The sequence below is a fragment of the Somniosus microcephalus genome, chromosome 22, assembly GCF_052327205.1.
Source record: "Somniosus microcephalus isolate GS21.2 chromosome 22, FLI_Smic_1.0, whole genome shotgun sequence".
Classification (NCBI taxonomy): Eukaryota; Metazoa; Chordata; class Chondrichthyes; order Squaliformes; family Somniosidae; genus Somniosus; species Somniosus microcephalus.
This window is the reverse complement of record NC_141008.1, coordinates 24,794,125-24,818,766: the sequence shown is the minus strand read 5'-3', so window position 1 is coordinate 24,818,766 and position 24,642 is coordinate 24,794,125. Positions and strand designations below refer to the sequence as shown.

General features: G+C 46.6%; 1 long non-coding RNA gene across 1 annotated transcript; it reads right to left on the bottom strand.

Moving 5' to 3' along the window:
• Positions 1 to 404: 404 nt before the first annotated feature.
• Positions 405 to 23,401, bottom strand: LOC147102114 (uncharacterized). Its single transcript, XR_015073295.1, has 3 exons — positions 23,334 to 23,401; positions 1,074 to 1,178; positions 405 to 994 (listed from the first exon to the last, which is right to left on the bottom strand). It is a non-coding gene; the product is annotated as an uncharacterized LOC147102114 (long non-coding RNA).
• Between the last annotated feature and the right edge of the window lie 1,241 nt (positions 23,402 to 24,642).

Below are 24,642 nucleotides of genomic sequence, written 5' to 3'. Positions count from 1 at the left end.
TTTGCACCTTAATTGCCCATTAAACTCGCCACAGAAAGTAAAGGCTCATAATTAACAGTGCAAGTACCCTTTTAACAATGCGATAATTGTTAATGCAATGCCAATTAATTTCTCCAGCCCAGAAAGTGAACAATTTAAACTGTGGAGTCTCATTCCCGCCTGTTGTAAATTGTTGTCGGAGTTTCTGTTTCTTTTTTCTCTCTTAATCTAATCTTTCTTTCCCTCTCTTTATTTCTTTTTCTTTACCTGATTTAACATTTAATTCACCCTCCTGCTCTATCGTTCCTCTGTTTCTTTCTCAATCTCACACCTCCAGATGCCATGCTTCTGCAAGACTTGGCCCAAGAGTTCAGTTTGAATATTCTGGTTTTAACATATTTTGCAAGGTATGAATCATATATTTTCTCACCATGCCCTCTCTGCTCTCCGCCAGGCTACACATGTCCCCGAGAGGGCAGACCAACCAGCTTCTAGGCCACTACCAACGCCAGGGTGAGCTGGTTGCTAGGTGATGCACAAGTGCTGCCCGGATAGCGGTTCTCCCACCGAAATCCTTACCCTTTACAAGGAGGCACCTGGCATTAGCTTTGGCCTCGCTTACAGCCGCACAACCTCTCCATTGGAAGGGTGCCATGCGTTGGCACCTCCAACACGTTGCGTGCCACCCAGCTGCCCTCTCCATCCAGCATTCTGTTCATATCCCAAGTGTGGACTAAAATATTGAGAAAGCAATAGATTCAAATAACAATACAGCACTTGGAGCTACTATCAAGGTGGTGGGCACTTTAATGCCTTTCATGCTTTTCATCTCTCCAAAGGATTCTACAACAGGCTGTATCCTTGGAGGAGCACTGCAGAAATATTGCAACAACACATTATTCCATCAGGGGACACAGCAAACAGCTGCAAGGCGCCTTTTGGAGAACAGCCACTGGTCAGGCGAGTCACTACTGGGTCCCTGTTGCACACCTCGTAACAGCTGGCTCTGGGAAAACTGAAGAGAGAGAACAATGATTATGCTCAAAGGTATAATTATAATTTATACAAAGTGTTGAATCACAATGTAAGAATACCTCTAGTTGGCAAGTGCACTGTTGTGCTGTGGCACCGAGACATACAGCGCAGGGAGCTCCCAACTTCCATCGGCTGTCTGTGTTGAATTAATTGATCTCAGTGATCTAGAGAATAGAGAAAAAAATATCGGCCAGGGTTCGTTGATACTGTTCGTTCTCCTGCGACCGCCTGCTAAAAAGTACTCATGTGTGAACATCAAATGAGAACAGGATTAGGCTCAGCTGTGATACCAACCATGGTGCAATTGCTCCTAACTCGTTCAGCTGACATATAATGAATAGCGAAGTCATGGAGGCAGCCAGTGCCCAGGAAACCTTGGCCCAGCAGGAGTCAGCATCTTCAGGAGTCGTGAAAATAAAGAAAAGCTCGAAGACCCTCAACTGATAGAGAGCTAAGCAGCAATGGTATCAATCAGATTTTCCATCTGGGAACCTGGCCCCAGTGCCCCCAACTCAGTCCCAGGGGTACTGGAGCTGTGTTTGGGGTAATGGGACCACGTTTGGGGTATTGGAACCGTGTTTTGGGTACTGGGGCCGTGTGTGGGATACTGGAACCATATTTGGGGTCCAGGGGCCACGTTAGGGGCACTGGAGCCATGCTGGGAATACTGGGGCCACGTTTGGGGTACTGGGACTGTGTTTGGGGCACTGGGGCTGGGTTGGGGGTGCTGGGGCTGGTTTGGGGGCACTGGGCCCGGGTTGGGGGCACTGGGGCCAGGTTGGGGGTGCTGGGGCTGGCTTGGGGATCACTAGGGCTGGGTTGGGGGCACTGGGCCCGGGTTGGGGAACACTAGGGCTGGGTTGGGTTAGGGAACACAGTCTTGCCATTAGTTTGACAACACGGATAAAGCATAGAATATTGCAGGCCATTTTCCCTAAAGCCCAATTTGAGCACTAATCTGTCTCTGTCTTCCTGAGGTCTCACAGCCACTTCCTCCTGTTACTTGCTAACCTGTAGTTTTGATTTACTGCTGTTCAGTGTTGTTCAGGCTCCTTGTTGACTGAGAACAGTTAGTGCTCCAGACCTCAGACTACTGCAAGTAATGTCATAGGAGATGAACTAATAAATTGTAAAATATAAGTGTTAGAAACTTCTTGGCTCAATATTATTGTATTTTGAATGAACACATAGCCCATCACTCAACGATGAAGACATGTAATAAATTTAAATTTCAAAATGTTCAGTTTATAAGCCAAGTCAAAGGTCTTCTACTAACTGTATAGAGGTGCAATCAGAGTCCTAGAGTGTGCTTAAGGTGGCTCCACACTGTCATTTATTCTTAGATTCTTATTAGGGCTGTTTGACATAAAGGCCTCTAACTGATGCTGGTCTGAGCATAGTGTCCTGTAGCTCCTAAATGCGTCATACTGGGACTATAGGTGTCAGCACTCAATGGGTAGCATGCTTACCTCTGAGTGAACAGGTTGTGGGTTCAAGTCCCAGTCCAGGAGCTTGAGCACACAATCTAGGCTGAGGGAGTGCTGCACTGTTGGAGGTGCCGTATTTTGGATGAGGCATTAAATTGAGACCCAATCTGTCCTCTTAGGTGGGCGTAAAAGGTCCCATGGCACAATATCAAAGAGCAGGGGAGTTCTTCCTGGGGCCAATATTTATCCCTCAACCAATATCACTAAAAAAAACAGATTAACGCATTGGTGATTATTGCATTGCAGCTGTGGGACCTTACTGTGCGCAAATTGGCTGCCGCATTTCCCTACTTTACAGCAGTAACTATACTTCAAAAGTACTTCATTAGCTGTAAAGCACTTTGGAACGTCTTGAGGTTGTGAAAGATGGTATATAAATGCAAGACTTCCTTTCTACAGTGGTTTATTTTGGTCCTCATTTTATCAGGCCAAATAAAATATCCTTTGTTATCCCTGTGGGATTAACTGGCAGAGTCACTGGCTCCCTATTACTTATGGGAGTCAATCCCCAGAGCTTCTTTAGAAATGCCTGAGGGAAAAAGGCATTCTACATTCTATGCTTTTTCCTACCCATCTGTGGGCACAACATCCCAAGACCCCAGCACCCTTCACATCTCCAGAGGCTACATGGGCATTCCTGGAAATGGGATTTATAGCACGAGACCTGTGGTGGAACCAATATCAGCTGCAGGCTGATGAACAATAAGATGATGATGGTCTTCCCAGATAGGTCAGCCTCTGCTCACGTGTAGCTATCACTCGCAGTCCCAGTCCTCCTCAGTTGACTTTTGCAATCATACTTAGACTAATATCTAGAGTTTAACTAGTTTGTTGCTGGCCGGCCTCCTTTACTGGGGAGTTTAGGTTGCTTAATGCTGGTGTTTGTTCCATAACTCTCTGTGTGCCATGCATCAGTAGGGGAAGGCAGTCTGAGCAGTGACCGACTGTGGCCATTATGTCAATCATTATCTTTCTTTCCTGGCTGTTCTTATAAATTAGCCGTTTGCATTCAAGTGCTGGAAGGCAGGATGTGCCCATCTTTGCTATGTCACTTTTTGTAACGTGGGGGGTATTTCACACAACTAACATGGCCTTTGGTAATACAAAAGCAAAATACTGTGGATGCTGGAAATCTGAAATAAAAACAGAAAATGCTGGAAATACTCAGCAGGTCAGGCAGCATCTGTGGAGAGAGAAACAGAGTTAACGTTTCAGGTCGATAGCCCTGTCAGAACTGGAAAAAGTTGGAGATGTAACAGGTTTTTAAGCAATGCTTTTATTTTGGCCTTTGTTAATAGTTGGTGCAAAAGATTTGCTTTTGCGTATTTTGGGCACTTTCATTTTTCAGATTGTTATGAAGGATCACCCGCTGATGACGCTGTGATGCCATTGGTGGGATTGGAGGTTGGCTGAGGTCTGCTTTAGTTGACCTTCCATCTCGGCCCCTTACCCATGGAGGACGGCACAGCCAAGTCTGATCCTCTCCTCGTCCAATATGCATCCACACACGCTCATAACCCTCGCCAGGAATCTCCCCAGCCAGGGGCACTAATGCCAAGAGTGCAACCCACACTGCTGCCCCAGCTAAAATCAGCTCACTCAGCACAGTCGGGAGATCAATTCTGGAATATTCTAGGCCTTTATCCACTGGGCAATCAGGGCAGCTCTCAAAATCAGATGGGGGGGTTTCTTTGGGATGCTACTTTAACTAAGTGGTAAGAAAACATGCTGATAATTAACCTTCCCCGATATATTTAATAACTTGGGATGGAGCTAGGTTGCATTTCAAGCTCCGTGACATTTAGGCACTCGATTCATAAGAACCTGAATATATTTTGTTGGTGCCAGCGGCGGCCCTTGCTCTAACTGCAGGAGGTACAGTGCCAGCCCCGAGCTGCCAGTCTTTAAATAGGTATTTACAGTGCCAGCGAGTCAAAAAAGGTAACCTACCACTGTGACAGACTATCACAATATTCTATTCTTGGTGCAGTCATTGACGCAGTTCTGGGGAGCAGGAAATTAATCCCACCCCACGTTCCTTAATAATTTATGCAAAACTGAGCCCATTGAGTCAGAGAGATTTATTCAATGGGCTGTTATCACCACATAACTAGTATTAGAGAACTATTATCCTGGGTATTCATCATGGAGTCAGCATAGTCGGCAAAAATTGAGTGCCGTACTTTACATAGATTTAGTCAGTTTAATACGTATTGTCACCCTACAGCTCGTACTAAATTATAAAATAGGTAGCACCATAGAGCAAAGGCTTCACAGAGTACGGTCAAGGTCACACTTAATAAACATTGCTGGCAGTATTATGGAGAGAAAGAGCCACTCATGAATATGGTTGTGAGGGAGCCCAGTCAATGCTGCCTTTTAACCACAATATCTCCCTCCCTCAATTTTCAGCCCTGACCTCCAGGGCTCCGGTTGTGCTGTGTGAATTATTTTAAACAGCTTTGTTAATGTGGAAGGTGGAGAAGATCGTTTTAACCCATTCATTACAAATCTCTCACCGCACTGTTTCAACAAATGAGATTACAGTTTACAGTCATTTTTTTAAAAAAGTAATTAAAATACTTTGGGGTAGATTTTGCCGAACCTGTCGGGAAGAAGGCGGGAGTTCCCCTTTTGGGTTTTTGACCCGCCTACTTCGACGTCCGGCCAATCCGCGCGATTTTCCCTTGATTGACCTTGTTGAGCCCGCCCAGCGGGCTCAGCAGGCCAATTAAGGGCCACCCAGCAACAGGTGACATCACAGACTGAAATTTAATCTGTCAAGAGTTTTTGACAGATAAAATATCAGTGTTTCACAGCTGTTTGAAGCTGTCAAACACTGACAGTCTGAGTTCTGACATGAGTCATTCTGCACAGACTCAGTTAGAACTCTTACCAGCACTCAAAGCTGAAGGCTGTCACTTTTGACAGATCGCAGCGTTCAGCTTTCAGTTCCGGCTGAGTGATGCGCTCCCGACGGCTACAGGAAGAAAGGCTGTGAAGGTAAATACAGGTAAGTAAAAGTTCTTTACACACTGTAGACACACCAAACACACTTACCTTTGCACTCATGCACCCATCACTAACCTGAGCGCCAACATCGCGACCCCTCCAACTCCTTCAACCCGACGGCCCGCCTGCTCTACCTGGCGTGGTTTGGAGCCGTTGGGAAACCCACACGAAACCCCTCAAAATAGGGATTAGGCTAAAAACTGCCTGTTAACTACCTGTTAACAGGCAGTTAATTGGCACTAATCCCTTCCCGCCTGGTTTCGGCGGGTCCCAGTGCGGGGCGGGTACCCGCCGCCCCTGAAACTTACATGGGGCGGGGTTTTGGGCGGGATGGTGTCGGGACCCCCAAATTCGGGATTATCAGCCCCCGCCCGCCTGAAACCCCTCCCGACGGCTGGGGGGAAATCGGGGCCTTTAAGTCTAAAAAGGTGTGTTAAAAATGAAATTTACATAATTTACTGAAAGGTCAAATCCTTTTCAGGAAGCTGAACAGATCTTAATATATGAAGTTACATGAAAGTGCAGGGTCTGCTTTTCAGTTTAGTTGTCAAACTGGGGATCCCGGGCCTTTGGGAATCTGCAAGGGTTTCCCAGAGGTGATCAGGATTCTGTTTGTTATGCATCAAATTTCTTAATTTTCCTGTATTAGTTGACTTACTAGCATGTTACTGCTGTTACTCTGTTTTAATATTGTTACTCTGTTTTAATATTATTACCAACAGATCTCGTGAAATTACTCACTGCTAGTGCGAGAATACGCAATTTTAGAGCAATTGGGATGTTATCAGCAAAGTGTGACAGGGAACGTGTTACAGGAAATAAGTGTGGCCGACAGAGGAGCTGGGTCTGCTAAACTGCGGGGCTACTGCCCCACTGCTGGTGGGAGAGTGTAATTTACAGTGTGAGAAGTGAACCTGAGCAGTTCCCATTATTAATGTGAACACAGGGATTTATAATGGGAAAAAGATGACACGAAAGCACGAGAAAATGTGACAACAGGAAGTAAGGTTTTCTAGACATAAAGGGCTGGATTTTGTGAATGGAGACGTGCTGGAGGCGGACTGCTGCTTGTCGGGTCTCAGACCCGCCTCCATCATGTTCTGGCCAACCAGAGGGATTTTTCCGATTGACCTTGTTAAACCCGCCCTGCGGGCTCAACAGGCCAATTAGGGGGAAGTCACTGACAGAGCATGTCAACGTCTGACGTGCCATCTGTCAAGACTTCTTGAAAGAAGAAATGTCAGTGTTTGACAGCTCTGTGAAGCTGTCAAACACTGACATTCTGTGTAGTTTGACGAGCCCTTGTGTTCAGGACACATCAAACCTTTCGACTTTGTAGATTTCAGATGACTGTTGGTTCGGAGGATACAACAGGTAGTCTGTGAAATCGACAAGGAAGATGTCGGGACTCCCGATCCAGAGCGGATGAAGGCTGTAGGCAGAAACCAAGGTAAGTGAACATTTTTTAACACTTAACACTCACCTTACATACTTCCCACTTCACACTTGCGACCATCAATCACCTCTATATCTTACTTTCAGGTGCCTCCGACCACCGCAGACCTCCTACTCGACTCCTCCAACCCAACAGGGTTCTCCGAGGTTGGGAAGCCTTCACCTAAAAAGGTAAAATGGCACTAATCCTTTTTTCTGCCTGTTAACTACCTGTTAACAGGCAGTTAAAAGGATTTAATGCCTTTCCCGCCTCCAGGAGACGGGACCCGAAGCAGCACATCTTCCCGCCTCCTGGCAAAAGGGCACGGAGGCGGGATGGGGCGGATTTGCCATCCACCCCCACTTTCTGCTACTTTACCAGCAGTCCCGCCTCCATGCCCGCCTCCTCGGGGCTGAGAAAATCCAGCCCAAAGCCCATGCAGGGGTAATGTATTATAGATAGGAATTAATATAAAAGCATATTCTTCAATTGGAAATGTGGTAAACAATGAGGAGGATAGTAACAGACTTCAGGATGACATAAACAGACTGGTGAAATGGGCAGACACACGGCAGATGAAATTTAATGCGGAGAAGTGTTGAAGTGATGCATTTAGGAAGGAAAAATGAGGAGAAGCAATACAAACGAAATGGTGAAATTTTAAAAGGGGGTGCAGGAAAAGCAAGACCTGGGGGTCACATACACAAATCTTTGAATGTGGTAGGACAAGTGTTAAAGCTGTTAAAAAAGCATATGGGATCTTTGGTTTTATAAATAGAGGCATAGAGTAAAAAACACTGGTTAGACCTCAGCCAGAGTATTGTGTCCAAATCTGGACACCACACTTTAGGAAGGATGTCAAGGCCTTGGAGAGGGCACAGAAGAGATTTACCAGAATGGCACCAAGGATGAGGGAATTCAATTATGTGGCGAGGCTAGAGAAACTGGGATTGTTCTTCTTAAAGCAAAGAAAATTAGAAGGGTTTTAATAGAGAAGTAGGGAGAAACTCTTTCCACTGGCTGGAGGGTCGGTGACCACAGGACACAGATTTAAGATAATTGACAAAAAGCCAGGCAGGAGATAAGATGACTTCTTTTACTCAGCGAGTTATCATCATCTGGACTGCACCACCTGAAAGGGTGGCGGAAGCAGATTCAATCGTAGCTTTCAGAAGGGAATTGGATAAGTACTAAAAGGAGTAAACATTTGTAGGGTAATGGGAAAAGAGCAGGGGAGTGGAACGAATTGGATAGCTCTTTGAAAGAGAGTTGACATGGGCATGAAGGGCCGAGTGGCCTCCCTCTGCTGTAACATTCGATGATTCTATGATTGCACTGTTTCCTTTGGGTGCAAAGAACATGAAATCGGGCGGAGATCTAAATCACTGGGTCTCTGCCTCCATGAGGTTGCCTTGGGCTTTCCGGGGGGAGGGGCGGGGCCGAAGAGCAGAGCTGGGCTTGCAGCTGGAGTAGGCTAAAGAGGCAGGAGAGGAGGCTCCCAGCCTTCTGCTGGATCATTTCTCTGGGAGCCGCGTTGCAGGGTCTCCCAGAGAAACACAATGCTCTGGCCTCCCTCTGAACCCCGAACTAACCGGAGGGTCTGCGGGACCCCTTCCATCAGCGCTGGGCACTGCCAGGAGGTGGACCTGCACTGGGTGGAGGGGAGATGCCCCTGGGCCACATTAAAGGCCCAGGATAGGAAATCCTGGTGCTACTGGGTGTGCTGCCCATGCCCAGTGCCACCCGGGTGGGTAAATAGGAAAACCTACCCTATGAAATCACTCTGACATGGAACTCGGATACCAGGGGAATCTCAGTCTAGGATAGCACAAGTTTTGTCAAAAAATAATGTTAACAGTATTTTTAAATATGATTCCAGAATTTTAAGAGTTGGCATAGTAAATAACAAACATTATTTTGCTGCAGAATAGTGGCAGCACGGTGGCATAGTGGTTAGCAATGTTGCCTCACAGCACCAGGGATCCGGGTTCGAATCCGGCCTCGGGTGACTGTCTGTGTGGAGTTTGCACATTCTCCCCGTGTTTGCGTGGGTTTCCTCCGGGTGATCCGGTTTCCTCCCACAGTCCAAAAATGTGCGGGTTAGGTTGATTGGCTATGATAAAATTGACCCTTAGTGTTAGGGGGATTAAATATGTGGGGTTACGAGGATAGGGTGGGATATGTGTTGGTGTAGGGGTTACAGGGATCGGGTGGGATATGTGTCGGTGCAGGCTCGATGGGCCGAAATGGCCTCTATCTGCACTGTGGGGTTTCTGTGATTTCTGTGAATACATTCAGTGATCCGACACTCCCAGTGGCGAGTTGGCTGAGCAGGAGCTAGAGTTGAAGATGGGATTAAATCATTGTAGTAGCAAGTCTCTGACCCACAGTCCCATCGACGAGGCTCCTCGCTGGGAGTACAGGATCGGGGAATAAACCCTTGCGTGTCTGTGCATCCTGCCTCTCAGCACTCAGGCATTGCTCTCTGAATAATTTAAGGCGATCGAACTAGGGATCTTCCCATCTGGGTGGCTCAGAGGTGCATTTAGTCACTGATCCATAGAGGAAGCTCAGCATCCAGGGTTAATATAGATAATGGCCATAGACCATTCAAACACTGCAATTAAAAACAACCAGCAATACATGGCAGGTAAATGAAAACACTGACATAGTGTCGACGAGAAAACATTAAACTTACTATAGAGCATAAAATGAATGGGTGATTCCAAGAATGCCATTTAAAGAGGGCTCAGGAAAGTATAATAGACCTTACTAAACAGCAGATGTTCCACTGTTATATGATGGAAGTCCTAGTTCCAGTGGGGAAGTCCTGTTTTCATGTATCAGCCATGGTTCAGTGGGTAGCAGAAGGTTGTGGGTTCAAAGTCCCACTCCAAAGTCTTAAGCACAAAATCTAGCCTGACACAGCCAGTACAGTACTGAGGGAGGGCTGCACAGTCAGAGGTGCAGTCTTTCAGGTGAGATGTTAAACCAATGTTAGGGTTAGGGTTTGGCTCAGTTATTTCAGATTTACCCCTCATTTTAAAACGTCTGCCCTCGCAGGTGGACGTAAAGGATCCAATGGCACTATTTCAAAAAAGAACAGGGGAGTTCTCCCTGGTGTTCTGGCCAATATTTATCCCATATTTATCCTTTGACCAGCATCACTAAAATAAAACAGGTTATCTGGTCATTATCACATTACTGTTTGTGAGGTACTTTCAATTCCAGACACTCGGCAGAAGAGCCTCTGACTGCCGCGAAGACCCTTCCTCAAATTACATGGTGCAGTCTCCATCCAGGTCTTAGTGGATGTGACTCCAAACCTTGTGATTCTCAATTACTATCACATTTAGGAATTCTATACAGGACATTTGATGCATTATATAGCAGTTCACTGAACTGCATTATTGATTTAATTACCAATAGATCTCCTGTGACATATTTTATGGTAAGTTGGAGGATATGCTGTTTTATAATAACAGGGGCATTATGCTGTGTCATGTATAATATATTATTCTGCTGGTAAGGTAAAACTGTTTGACCTGCGTGTCCTTTAAAGGCTATTTGCTGTAAATAGATACCAAATGCAATATAACTCCACACTGGTGTCAGGAGGTTGATTTATAGGCTTAGTTTTCAATGGCCTGGAATTTCCTGACGACTTGCGGCATAGTAATGGCGCATCTGTGGCGTACGGCATTATTCCAGGGCAGAGGTTCATGGGTATTACGACTTACGCCAGTATTTACGCCACACCATAATTTCCTGCTGTTGTGTCCGTCAGTAGTAAGACACAGACTGCAGGAGAACGGTACAACAGGTGTTTACTCAACGTGGCTCACTCTGGAACTGAACTGTACAGATTACTACTCAGTGCTATATACAGGTGTGGTCACTGCCAGTACTACAGTATACATGAGCTGTAAAAAGTAGTTCCGCCCTTAAAGGTATATACATTACAATTCCTCCCCTTTTAGATTAACAGTACCATAACACTCATTTAGCAATTAAATATCAAACTAATTACAATTAACACTTTTAACATACAACGTTAGCTGAAAATAGTCCATTTATATATTCAGTCTTTGGGGAGGCTTTCTGATCCTTTCTGGATAGCGCCTTTCCTGAGTGTCTCATTCTTGGTGCGGAGGTGATTCTGGCACCCTGTCGTCAGTTGGGTCATCAGCTTCCGATGCTACTGTTTCTGGGGTAGATGCAACCTGTATGTCGGGTTCCTCACCAGGTACGTATGGGCGAGGCATGGGGTCGACTTGTTCCTGTGACTCTAGGATCTGGTCAGCATGGCGTCTCACGATGTTCTCCCCAACGTCCACTGTGTACATTAGTGGGCCCTGCCATGTGCATATCGTTCCTGGCTGCCATTTTTCTGTTCGGTAGTCGCAGGCAAAGACTGGTTGCCCTACATTGAAGCTCCTTGTTGGCTTCTCATGGATGTGCTGGAATTGCTTACTCTCAACATCTCTTCATACGTTTGGTCTGAGCAAATCCAGGTGAGATCTTAACCTTCGGTTAAAGAACATCGTGGCTGGGGCCTGGTTGGTGACTGCATGTGTCGCATTCCGGTAGGCGAACAGGAAATTGTCCACCTTATGCTGCAGCGGAATGTTGTCATTGTACATAGCCTTTATTGCCTTCTTAAAGGTTTGTACGAACCTCTCAGCCAATCCATTTGTGGCTGGATGATACGGGGCGAATGCCTTACCCCATTCTTCTGCATAAACCTCCGCAACTCTTCGGACACAAACTGTGGTCCGTTATCGGAGCAAATCTGTTCTGGCAAGCCGTTCCTGGCAAAAATGGTCCATAGGACTGCAATAGTTTTCTCCGTGGTGGTGGAGGACATTTTGATGACCTCAGGCCATTTCGAGTGCGCATCCACGGCTATTAAAAACAGTGATTCCATGAATGGACCAGCAAAATCAATATGCACCCGTTGCCATGGAGATGAGGGCCACTCCCATGGGTGTAGAGGGGCATGTGGTGGTGCATTTTGGACTTTCTGGCATCCTGAGCAGCTCTTGGTCAGGTCCTCGATTTCCGGCCACCACACATAAGCCCTGGCAAGGCTTTTCATTTTTACCCCTCCCAGATGACCCTCATGAGCACTCTATCCCTTAACTTGGGTGGAATTACCACTCGGGATCCACACATCAAGGTCCCCCGGCACACTGACAGCTGTTCTCTTCTTGTCGAGAATGCTGGCAACAGTGAGTCGCCATGTGCTGGCCATCCCTTCACCGACAAATCATATACTCGAGACAGTGTCGGGTCATTTCGGGTCTCCTTTTCTATATGAGCGTTAGTTACCGGTAGGTTTTCAACTATAGTCGAATGAAATATTTCGACAGGATCCAATGCTGGTGCTTCCTCCGCAGTAGGCAGTGGCAGGCGTGATAGCCCATCAGCATTTCCATGCTGTTTTGTGCCCTTATATTCAATCTCATAGTGGTGCGCCCCTAGAAAGAGTGACCATCTTTGTAGTCGTTGCGCAGTCATCACTGGAACGCCCTTCTTCGGATTAAAAATGGAGACAAGAGGCTGGTGGTCAGTCAGCAAGGTGAATTTCTGCCCGTGCAGATAGTGATTGAACTTTTTCACTCCCCACACTAGGCTGAGGGCCTCCCTGTCAATCTGGGCGTAGTTACGCTCGGCTGAGGTTAGTGATCGTGACGCAAAGGCTATTTGCCTCTCTGAGCCGTCCAAGAATTTGTGCGACAGCACCGCTCCAATGCCGTGGGGTGACGCATCACACGCCAACCGAATTGGTAGTGCTGGGTTGAAATGGGCCAATACCTCTTTCGATGTGATTAGTGTTTTGCTCTTCTGGAAAGCTCGTTTACATTCGTCACTCCACTTCCATGGCACTCCAGTTTGCAGTAGGGCGTTCAGTGGGTGTAGTATTGTAGACAAATTTGGCAAGAACTTATGGTAGTAGTTTACCAGCCCGAGGAACGACCTCAGTTGTGACACGTTTTCCGGTGCTGGAGCCTTGACTACTGCCTCAATCTTTTCTGGGGACTTATGTAACCCCTCTTTATCGATAACGTGGCCACAATATGAGATCTGTTTTTTAAAAAACTCGCATTTGGGGCAGTTAGCTCGGAGCCCATATTCCTTCAATCTAGTGAGCACCTGCTCCAGGTTGGCGAGGTGATCACTGTCATTTTCGCCCGTGACCAGGATGTCGCCCAAATAACACTGGGTCCCTGGGATCCCTTGCAGGACTTGTTCCATTGCCCTTTGCCAAATAGCCGGAGCTGATGCTACCCCGAATACCAGCCGGTTGTATTGGTAGAGACCTTTATGGGTGTTGATTGTGAGGTATTTTTTTGATGCTTCTTCTACCTCCATTTGCAGATACGCCTGGGCCAGATCAATCTTAGTGAAGCGTTTCCCTCCAGATAGCGAGGTGAAAATATCTTCAATCTGCGGAAGTGGATATTGCACGGTGTGAAGGACTGGGTTCACTGTTACCTTAAAGTCCCCACAGATGCGAACCTTCCTTGGTTCCCCAGGCGTGCTGCTCAATGACTTTTTCATCACAGGGACGATGGGTGTAGCCCACTCGCTCCAGTCTACCTTGGACAGTACTCCTGAACGTTCCAAACTCTCCAGCTCTGCTTCGACAGTTGGGCGGATCGCATAAGGTACCGGTCTGGCCTTAAAACATTTTGGGCTTGCGTTTTCTTCAATTTTAATTGTTGCTGTCATGCCTTTTAGTGTTCCGAGTCCTTGCTGGAACACTTCTTGCGCGTCGGTTAGGATCTTTGACAGTCGCCTAGGTGTGACGTCGTCATCCTTTTTGGCAGCCACAGTCAGTGCTTGTATGGAATGCCAATCCAGCTGTATTTTCCGGAACCATTCACATCCCAGTAATGGTGGTCCTCCATCTTGCAATACATACAGGTCTAGTTTTGGTGTTTCCTTACTGTTATATATAACGGTCACCCTTATTTTTCCTTTGGGGTAGACTTTTTGCCCCGTGTACGTCTTCAAAATAATTTTTGTGTCTCTCAAGGGTATGTCTGAGAATAGCCGCTCGTAGTCCCGTCGGTTTATGACTGTTAGGGCTGATCCTGTGTCCAATTCCATTTTTACCTGGACTCCTGCTATCTTGAGAGTGACCCAAATGGTTCGGTGATCCTCCGTTTTGATCACATTATGTAGTTTCAGACAACTCAGTTCCCTGTTTTCGGAGTCATTATCACTCTTTTGTTCGTCTGAACTATTCTCCGTCACCTTATGTACCTTCTTGTACTTTTCTTTTGGAGATTTCTTATTGCTGGTTTTCTTTCCCGACCTGCAGACTCGTGCTATGTGTCTTACTTTTCCACACTGTCTGCACACTTTGTCTTTGAACCAGCAATCATTGTGGTCGTGTGTTGTTCTGCCGCAGCGATAGCACTTCACTGTTCTGTATGACATTTCGTTTGTGCCATATTCTTGCGGTCTCTGTTGTATCTCTGCAGCGCCCCGTGCTGCTGCTTCATATGATACCGCAATGCTGAAAGCCTTGTCCAGCGTAAGGTCCTTTTCAGATAAAAGCCGTTTCTGGGTTCCTTCACTTTGAAGCCCACACACAAACTTGTCCCTTAAGGTATCTGCCAGTCCCGTTCCAAACTGGCAGTGTTTCAATAGTTTGCGCAGTTCTATTAAATATTCAGCATTGCTTTCATCCTTATGCTGGTTCCGTTTGTGAAACTTGAATGTTTCTGCTATCAGCAGCGGTATGGGGTTTAAATGTTCCTGTAGTATCGTCACTATGTCTCCAAAACTCTTTTCCACTGGCTTCGCTGGGGTTACTAGATTTCGTAATAAGCCATCCGTCTTTGCACCCATTAAATTTAACAATACCGGCGCTTTCTTGTCATCTGACACCTCATTTGTCTTGCAGTATACATATGTCGTCCAATCTTCGACTTCATTGTCAAATGCGGTGATACTGCCACTCTTCGGCATTTTGGGTGTGGTTTAAAATGGCTTAAAATGGCGTCTCCCGCGCTTTCCTTCCTCCCCCGCTGCTGCCAATGCCGCTCTCAGCGGTCCTCGTGGCAATGGCGGCGCCCTGTAGGTTTCGCGCGCTTCTCCTGCGCTGCTGCCAACGCCGCTCTCGGCGGTCCTCGTGGCAATGGCGGCACCTCGCGGGTTTCTGTGCGTCTCTCTCCCTCTCCTCGACGCTGCTCAGCCCCTGAACACTGGCTGCACCCTGTGCGCTCTGCCCTCTCTCTCGCTCTCTCCCGTCGACGCTGCTCGACCCTTTGCTGTGCTGCTCGGTCGGGCTCTAGCCCGCCGCTGTCCGGGAGGGGTCTGTGCACTACCTGTTGCCAGCCCGTATCGCTGGACCACCGCGACTGGAAAGCCAAGCCTGGCTCTCAACAGCCTCCCCCGCAATTCTCAAGTCTCTGCTGGATGACTGGGTGGTTGCCCGTGGTCGACGCCCATGTCTCTGGCCTTGACCTCCAATCTACTGGTCTCCATGAACGAATCCCTGAGAGGTGATGCAGAGTTGCAGGTAGGATCGAATTTGCCTCGTCGCCAATGTTGTGTCCGTCAGGAGTAAGACACAGACTGCAGGAGAACGGTACAACAGGTGTTTACTCAACGTGGCTCACTCTGGAACTGAACTGTACAGATTACTACTCAGTGCTATATACAGGTGTGGTCACTGCCGGTACTACAGTATACATGAGCTGTAAAAAGTAGTTCCCCCCTTAAAGGTATATACATTACACCGCAACTTTTAGCCCTGCTCCACCATTGCTCTTGGCAAAATGGTGAGAATTTCATTATCAAAGCTCCATCGCCATTAAAATCAATGGTGATCGCGAATTTCCAGAATTTACGCCTGTGTCCTTGTGGCTGACACAATAGCGCTGGAGACCTGGGAGAGATAAGATTTATTGATTTAAATACAGTTAAGGGACGTGCTAATGTGTTTGCTGATCAGGACTTGTTGAAAGACAGCTTCTTAAACCATTGCATTGTTGGGTCAATAAAAGCCTATCGTTAACAATTCTGATCTTATAAGTATTTTTTTAACTATGTTTCTTTCTAAGCATCGACTGTTGCTAATCTGCTACTGCACAAGTTTGTGTAGCTGAAAAGTCACTCACGAATATACACACAAATTATCTTTAATGCATGGCAGGCATAAAGTAGGCTGGCAGGAGCAGCAAAAAGGCTTACGATAATGCTGGCCCCAGTACTGCCTTCATATTTAGATTGAAATATTCAGTATCTGTATGACTTGCCAGTTTTATGGACCTGTTAGACTAACAAAATTTGTTTCACTTTTGCTCAATGTTAGAAAAGGCCTGAAATTAATTGGAGCCCCAACCTGTTTTGGTCCAAGTTTTCTTTTCTTCCATCAGTAACTGTTAAGATGAAGATACTCTGGAAGATTCCTGTCGCTGTTTCCAGCAGCTAATCCCCGCTCCCCATAAAGTTGAAACCGCTTGCATTGATCTCACAGCCAGAGATGGCTGCACAGGGACTGATTTCAATGAAATACAGACAGTAGGTTGTTAGTTCAATGAAATTATCGGGATGTCTTATCGAAAAACTCAAATTGTAGAATCGGCGGGAATCGCAGGCTGAGCAGCTGTATAAAGGCTCCAGAGACCAGGTAAGGCCTCAGTGCGAGAATCGGCGGGAATCGCAGGCTGAGCGGCTGTATAAAGGCTCCCGAGACCCAGGTAAGGCCTCAGTGCGAGAATCGGCAGGAATCGCGGGCTGAGCGGCTGTATAAAGGCTCCCGAGACCCAGGTAAGGCCTCAGTGCGAGAATCGGCGGGAATCGCGGGCTGAGCGGCTGTATAAAGGCTCCAGAGACCAGGTAAGGCCTCAGTGTGAGAATCGGCGGGAATCGCGGGCTGAGCGGCTGTATAAAGGCTCCAGAGACCAGGTAAGGCCTCAGTGCGAGAATCGGCGGGAATCGCGGGCTGAGCGGCTGCATAAAGGCTCCCGAGACCCAGGTAAGGCCTCAGTGCGAGAATCGCGGGCTGAGTGGCTGTATAAAGGCTCCAGAGCCCAGGTAAGGCCTCAGTGCGAGAATCGCGGGCTGAGCGGCTGCATAAAGGCTCCAGAGACCAGGTAAGGCCTCAGTGCGAGAATCGGCGGGAATCGCGGGCTGAGCGGCTGCATAAAGGCTCCCGAGACCCAGGTAAGGCCTCAGTGCGAGAATCGCGGGCTGAGCGGCTGTATAAAGGCTCCAGAGCCCAGGTAAGGCCTCAGTGAGAGAATTGGCGGGAATCGCGGGCTGAGCGGCTGTATAAAGGCTCCCGAGACCCAGGTAAGGTTTACCAATCTCCAGTCTTGGAACTCGGAGGGAAGGAGAGAGGTAAAAAGTAATTCAAGTGTGACGTCACCAGAAAGCGGGTAAGTGATTGGTTGGTAAGTATTTCTCCCTTTTTAAGCTTTAATCTCTTTGGTTTATAGTTTCTAAGGTGTGATGTTCACCATCTAGAATCGGGGCAGAGGGTATTTAAGAATAATATTAATAAATTTAATTAATTACATAGAATGGGAGATCAGGTGATGTGTTGCTGCTGCAATATGTGGGAGCTGGTGGACACCATTGATGCTCACGGTGATCACATTTGCAGTAAGTGTTGGCTGCTCGAGGAATTCCGGCTCCGTGTTGAAGAGCTGGAGTCCGAGCTTCAAACACTGAGACACATCAGGGAGGGGGAGAGTTACCTGGACTCTGTGTATCACGAGGTATTCACACCAATTAGATTAATTAATTCAGATGTAGTCCGTGGCCAGGGTCAGGATGGTGTGACTAGAAGTGAGGCAGGTACGGGGATCCAGGAGGTAGTGTTGGAGGAGCCGCAGACCTTGCACTTGTCCAACAGGTTCGAGGCTCTTACTCCCTGTGAGGATGGGAACAGGGACTGCGGGGAGGATGAGCAACCTGGCCACAGCACCGTGGAGCAGGGGGCCATTCAAGTGGGGGGAGCTAAAAGAAATGTTGTAGTGGTAGGGGATAGTATCGTTAGGGGGATAGATAGAGTTCTTTGCAGCCGAGAGCGAGAGTCCCGAAGGCTGTGTTGCCTGCCCGGTGCCAGGGTTAAGGACATCTCCTCTGGACTGGAGAGAAACTTGGAGTGGGAGGGGGAGGATCCAGTTGTCGTGGTCCATGTTGGTACCAATGACATAGATAGGACAAGGAAGGAGGTTCTGCTGAGGGAGTTTGAGCAGCTAGGGGCCAAATTAAAAAGCAGAACCACAAGGGTAATAATCTCGAGCCACGAGTGAATTTGGCTAGGACAAATAAAATTAGAGAGTTAAATGCGTGGCTCAAAGACTGAAAGACTGGTGTGGGAGAAATGGGTTTTGCTTCCTGGGACACTGGCACCAGTACTGGGGCAGGAGGGAGCTGTTCCATTGGGACGGGCTTCACTTGGCCAGTGCTGGGACTAGAGTCCTGGCGGATCATATAACTAGGGCTGTAGAGAGGGCTTTAAACTAACTAGTGGGGGGGAGGTTCCTAAAGAGCAAATAATAAAAATGACAACAGAGAAGGTCATAGACTTAGGTAGCAGTGGGGAAATTAAAAACCAGAGCGTGTCAGGAAGGGGCAGAAGGTATGGAGTAAAAGGCAAAGTAATAAAAAGGGCAAAAGCAGGAACTAAGTGTCACAAAACATCTTTGAAAGTTCTCTATCTGAATGCACGTAGCATTCGTAACAAAATAGACGAGTTAATGGCACAAATAACTACATATGGGCATGATATTGTGGCCATTACAGAAACATGGCTGCAGGGTGACAATGCCTGGGAATTAAACATACCAGGTTATTTAACGATCAGGAAGGACAGGCAGGAAGGAAGGGGAGGTGGGGTGGCTATGTTAATAAAGGAAGGAATCACTGTAATACAGAGAAATGATATTGGGTCAAAAGATCAGGATAATGAAACAGTTTGGGTGGAGGTAAGGAATAATAAGGGGAAAAAAACACTAGTGGGCGTAATCTATAGGCCTCCAAACAATGGCAACTCTGTTGGACGGAGTATCAATCAGGAAATAGTTGAGGCTTGTAATAAGGGAACATCTATAATTATGGGGGATTTTAACTATCATATTAATTGGACAAATCAAATTGGGCAGGGCTGCCTTGAGGATGAGTTCATTGAGTGTATTAGGGATGGGTTTCTTGAGCAGTATGTAACTGAACCGACCAGGGGGCAAGCAACCTTAGATCTGGTCCTGTGTAACGAGACAGGATTAATTAAAAATGTCCTAGTAAAGGATCCCCTTGGAATGAGTGACCATAACATGGTTGAATTCCATATTCAATTAGAGGGTGAGAAGGTTGGATCTCAAACAAGCGTGCTAAGCTTGAATAAAGGAGACTATGAAGGTATGAGAGCGGAATTGAGTAGAGTGGATTGGGAAAATAGATTGGGTAAGACGATACATGATCAGTGGTGTACATTTAAGGAGTTATTTTACAACTTCCAAAAAATATATATTCCACTGAGAAGAAAAGGGTGTAAAAGAAAAGACAGCCATCCGTGGCTAAGTAAAGAAATTAAGGATAGTATTTGACTAAAAACAAGGGCATATAAGGTAGCCAAATCTAGTGGGAGGATAGAGGATTGGGAAAACTTTAAAAGACAGCAAAAAATAACAAAAAGATTGATTAAGAAAGGGAAGATAGATTATGAAAGTAAATTAGCAAAAAATATAAAAAGATAGTAAGAGTTTTTATAGTTATATAAAAAGAAAAAGGGTGGCTAAAGTAAATGTTGGTCCCTTAGAGGATGAGACCGGGAAATTAATGGTGGGAAATATGGAGATGGCAAAAACACTGAATGAATATTTTATATCAGTCTTTACAGTAGAAGACACTAAGAATATCCCAACACTGGACAAACAGGGGGCTAAAGGGGGGGAGGAGCTAAACACGATCAAAATCACTAAGGAAGTGGTACTCGGTAAAATAATGGGACTCAAGGCGGATAAATCACCTGGACCTGATGGCTTACATCCTAGGGTCTTGAGGGAAGTGGCGGTAGGGATTGTGGATGCATTGGTAATAATTTTCCAAAACTCCCTGGACTCGGCAAAGGTCCTGGCAGACTGGAAAACTGCTAATGTAACACCCTTATTTAAAAAGGGCAGTAGACAGCAGGCTGGAAACTATAGACCGGTTAGCCTAACATCTGTGGTAGGTAAAATTTTGGAGTCCATTATTAAGGAGACAGTAACAGGACATTTGGATAATCACAATTTAATAGGACAAAGTCAGCATGGTTTTATGAAGGGGAAGTCATATTTGACAAATTTGCTGGAGTTCTTTGAGGAAGTAACATATAGGGTGGATAAAGGGGAACCAGTGGACGTAGTGTATTTAGACTTCCAAAAGGCATTTGACAAGGTGCCACACAAAAGATTATTGCTTAAGATAAAAAATCACGGGATTGGGGGTAATATTCTGGCATGGATAGAGGATTGGCTATCTAACAGAAGGCAGAGAGTTGGGATAAATGGTTCATTCTCAGACTGGCAATCAGTAACTAGTGGTGTTCCGCAGGGGTCAGTGCTGGGTCCCCAACTCTTTACAATCTATATTAACGATTTGGAGGAGGGGACCGAGTGTAACATATCAAAGTTTGCAGATGATACTAAGATGGGAGGGAAAGTAGTGAGTGAGGAGGACATAAAAAACCTGCAAGGGGACATAGACAGGCTAAGTAAGTGGGCAGAGATTTGGCAGATGGAATACAATACTGGAAAGTGTGAGGTTATGCACTTTGGGAGGAAAAATCGTAGAGCAAGTTATTATCTTAATGGCAAGAAACTGGAAAGTACTGAAGTACAAAGGGATCTGGGGGTCCTGGTGCACGAAACTCAAAAGGTTAGTATGCAGGTGCAGCAAGTGATTAAGAAGGCCAATGGAATGTTGGCTTTCATTGCTAGGGGGATAGAATATAAAAATAGGGAGGTATTGCTTCAGTTGTACAAGGTATTGGTGAGACCGCACCTGGAATACTGCATACAGCTTTGGTGTCCATACTTGCTCTCAAGTCAGTACAAAGAAGGTTCACTCGGTTAATCCCGGGGATGAGGGGATGGACATATGAGGAGAGGTTGAGTCGATTGGGACTCTATTCATTGGAGTTCAGAAGAATGAGAGGCGATCTTATTGAAACATATAAGATTGTGAAGGGGTTGGATCGGGTGGATGCGGGGAAGATGTTCCCGATGATGGGTGAAACTAGAACTAGGGGGCATAGTCTTAGAATAAGGGGCTGCTCTTTCAAAACTGAGATGAGGAGGAACTACTTCACTCAGAGGGTGGTAGGTCCATGGAATATGCTGCCCCAAAAAGCTGTAGAAGCTACATCATTACATAAATTTAAAACAGAAATAGACAGTTTCCTAGAAGTAAAGGGAATTAAGGGTTACGGGGAGCGGGCAGGAATTTGGACATGAGTCTAGGTTCGGATCGGTCATGGCCCTGTGGGTAGCGGAGCGGGCCCAGGGGCCGTGTAGCCTGATCCTGCTCCTATTTCGTGTGTCTAATTCTGTTAGATTCAGGAGATGGTTCTGTGATAGTGGATTAGCGGTTAGGATCAGATCAGCCATGATCTTATTGAATGGCGGAGCAGGCTCGAGGGGCCGATTGGCCTACTCCTGCTCCTATTTCTTATGTTCTTATGGAGAATATATTCCATTATCTTTTACCAGGATCTAAACTGTCATGTCCCATTATGAAGTCTGCTTGAACAGGCCAAATCCCAGGTCTCCCATCTGCCTAGTTTATAAGGTCCAAGGTGTGGACAGAGTCTTACCCATGCCAGAAGATTCAGCATTTTAAATATTAATACATAATTTAAATGTTAATATATAAAGCCCCAAGCACACTAGCAGTGCAGTCTAACTTTTTGATTCCACACTGCTCGTCAGAAAACTAGACACATTGTGAATGGAGTACGTGAGTTTGGGGGTTGAATTTTCTGACCTGTGCCCACCACCAGTGAGACTGCATGGGGCATGGTATGTTGGCCTTCGTAGCAAGAGGGTTCGAGTACAGGAACAAGGATGTCTTGCTACAGTTGTACAGGGCCTTGGTGAGACCACACCTTAAGTATTGTGTGCAGTTTTGGTCGCCTTACCTGAGGAAGGACGTTCTTGCCATGGAAGGAGTGCAGCGAAGATTCACCAGGCTGATACCTGGGATGGCAGGAATGACGTATGAGGAGAGATTGTGTCGATTGGGCTTATACTCACTGGAGTTTAGAAGATTGAGAGGGGATCTCATCGAAACCTATAAAATTCTGTCAGGCCTGGATAGACTAGATGCAGGAAGGATGTTTCTGATGGCCGGGGAGTCCAGAACCAGGGGTCATAGTCTAAGGATAAGGGGTAAGCCATTTAGGGCTGAAATGTGGAGGAATTTCTTCACCCAGAGAGTGGTGAACCTGTGGAATTCTCTACCACAGAGGGCGGTGGAGGCCAGTTCATTAAATATATTCAAGAAAGAGTTGGATATATTTCTTAAGGCTAAAGGGATCAAGGGATATGGGGAGAAGGCAGGGACAGGGTACTGAATTTGGATGATCAGCCATGATCTCATTGAATGGTGGAGCAGGCTCGAAGGGCCAAATGGCCTACTCCTGCTCCTATCTTCTATGTTTCTTATGTTTCTATGTTAAGCTGCACCACAGTGTTGTGGCCCCATCTCCAACTTGTACTTCCTTCGAATTTACCCTACAGTGTCAGCATTAATCACTTCCAGGTGCTTAAAGTTCCTCCTCTGCTCTAACAAGGTATCTCAGCCCGAACCTCAGAACAGCATAAGAAGTGTCATGAATGAGAAAGGCAGCTCGATTCATCAAAGCCCACCCATCTTGTATTCGAAGGGTGAACTTTCACAAGCCCCACACCACCAGTGGGTGGCTCCTCAGAGAGCTGTGGGTACATCGTATGTGATTTTCCACCCATTGATAATTTGGGCACAAGCAGCCCGTAATTCATCAACAATGTATGATCAGACAATCATGGGCAACATGGGGGTGAATTTGAATGTGGGCGGGGCTGCAAATCAGGCAGAATCGTATTTGCCGCCAGTTATATTCAAGTCAATGGAACTAAATATCGGGCGAGGCATATAACGGGTGACAGATGAGATTTTGCCTGTTTTACATCCCCATCTATGTCCACGTTCACCCCCTCCCCCCATGTGCCTGAACTTCTAATACACATTCAAATTTCCAATATGCGATCCCAACAGGTGAGTCTCCTACTGACACTGGGCACTCGGTAACTGGCTCCTTATAGTCCAACAGTCTATTTGTTTTCTCATTGCTCCACCACATCGTCTTGCTGTTGAAAAGTGTCCTTGGTACTTGCCTCATACAGTAACACATCCACTTTGCCGGCCATCAAACAGGGCTCGGATGCTGCACCCCTCCGTCACTCTCCCACAGAGTCCATTGTGTGCCTCCGCATTGGCTGTCCTTTTACTTCATTTTTCCCTGGCGCGTCTCCTGTCTTTCCCTCCTTTCTCCCATCCCAACCTTGGGAAAGGCCGACAAATATTTAAGTCGGAGCTTTAACAGTAGGGGTCACTGGATAGTGATCCGGAGCAGGAAACATGATCTGCTCCTTCCCAACCGGAGTCCAGTTGTCACGCCTGGTCAATATCAGCTAAATCACCACAGAAGCATTTCCGGAAGTGCTTTTACATGGTTTAAAAAAAAACAAAATACTATTATCAGTTGGGGGAATCCAGAAAATTAGTATCTTGAGGGAGCAGGTTTTGTTCATTTTTTTTTGATGAGGCACAGTCAATAAACTAGTAATTTAAAAGATAGATGCGCTCTGATTTCACAGACTAAGGTACTCTGATGGCCGGAATAATAAACCCCTCTTGAGCTATTAGACTGTATTTTTAAACAGCTAAATTGATCTGAATCTTTCCACTTACTTCCACGCCTCACTGCAGTCATCCATTTAGATTAAAAATTAAAACATCTTTTCCCCTAACAACTTCCTCAATCCTTTTTAAGAACAAAAGTGTGACTGAGAGCTCTTTAATATTAATAGTGTTTAATTGCCCTCTCGAAGATCATTTACATCCCATGATGAATTTTCAATCTTCTGCTCCCAAGCCAAAGTAAACTGCAGTTGTTTGGAGCGCTAGGATTCTGCTTTAAACGGATTTCTGGTGCTTTGGAAGCCAGAAGCTACCAATGTAAAGCAAGCTGCATCCTGATCGATAGCTCAGAAGGCGGCCACTGCCAGCTCAGCTTCCTTCTCATGTACTGCAGAACTATAAGTCAGGACAAAGCAGCCCGCTTGATCGGCAGCCCATCAACTTCCTATATCACTGGCACACCATGGCTGCAGTGTGTACTATCCACTGTAGCAACTTGCCGAGCCTTCTTCGACAGCACCTCCCAAACCCACGATCTCCACCACCTAGAAGGACAAGGGCAGCAGGCACAAGGGGACCAATTTCCCCCAAAGATGCGCGGGCGCGCGTCCACTCACCAATCGCGAGATCCCACGCAGGCCGCTCACCAATCGCGAGATCCCACGCAGGCCGCTCACCAATCGCGAGATCCCACGCAGGCCGCTCACCAATCGCGAGATTCCGCGCAGGCCGCTCACCAGCCGTTGCGGCTGGAAGTGATACCACGCATGCGCGGCCGCGTGA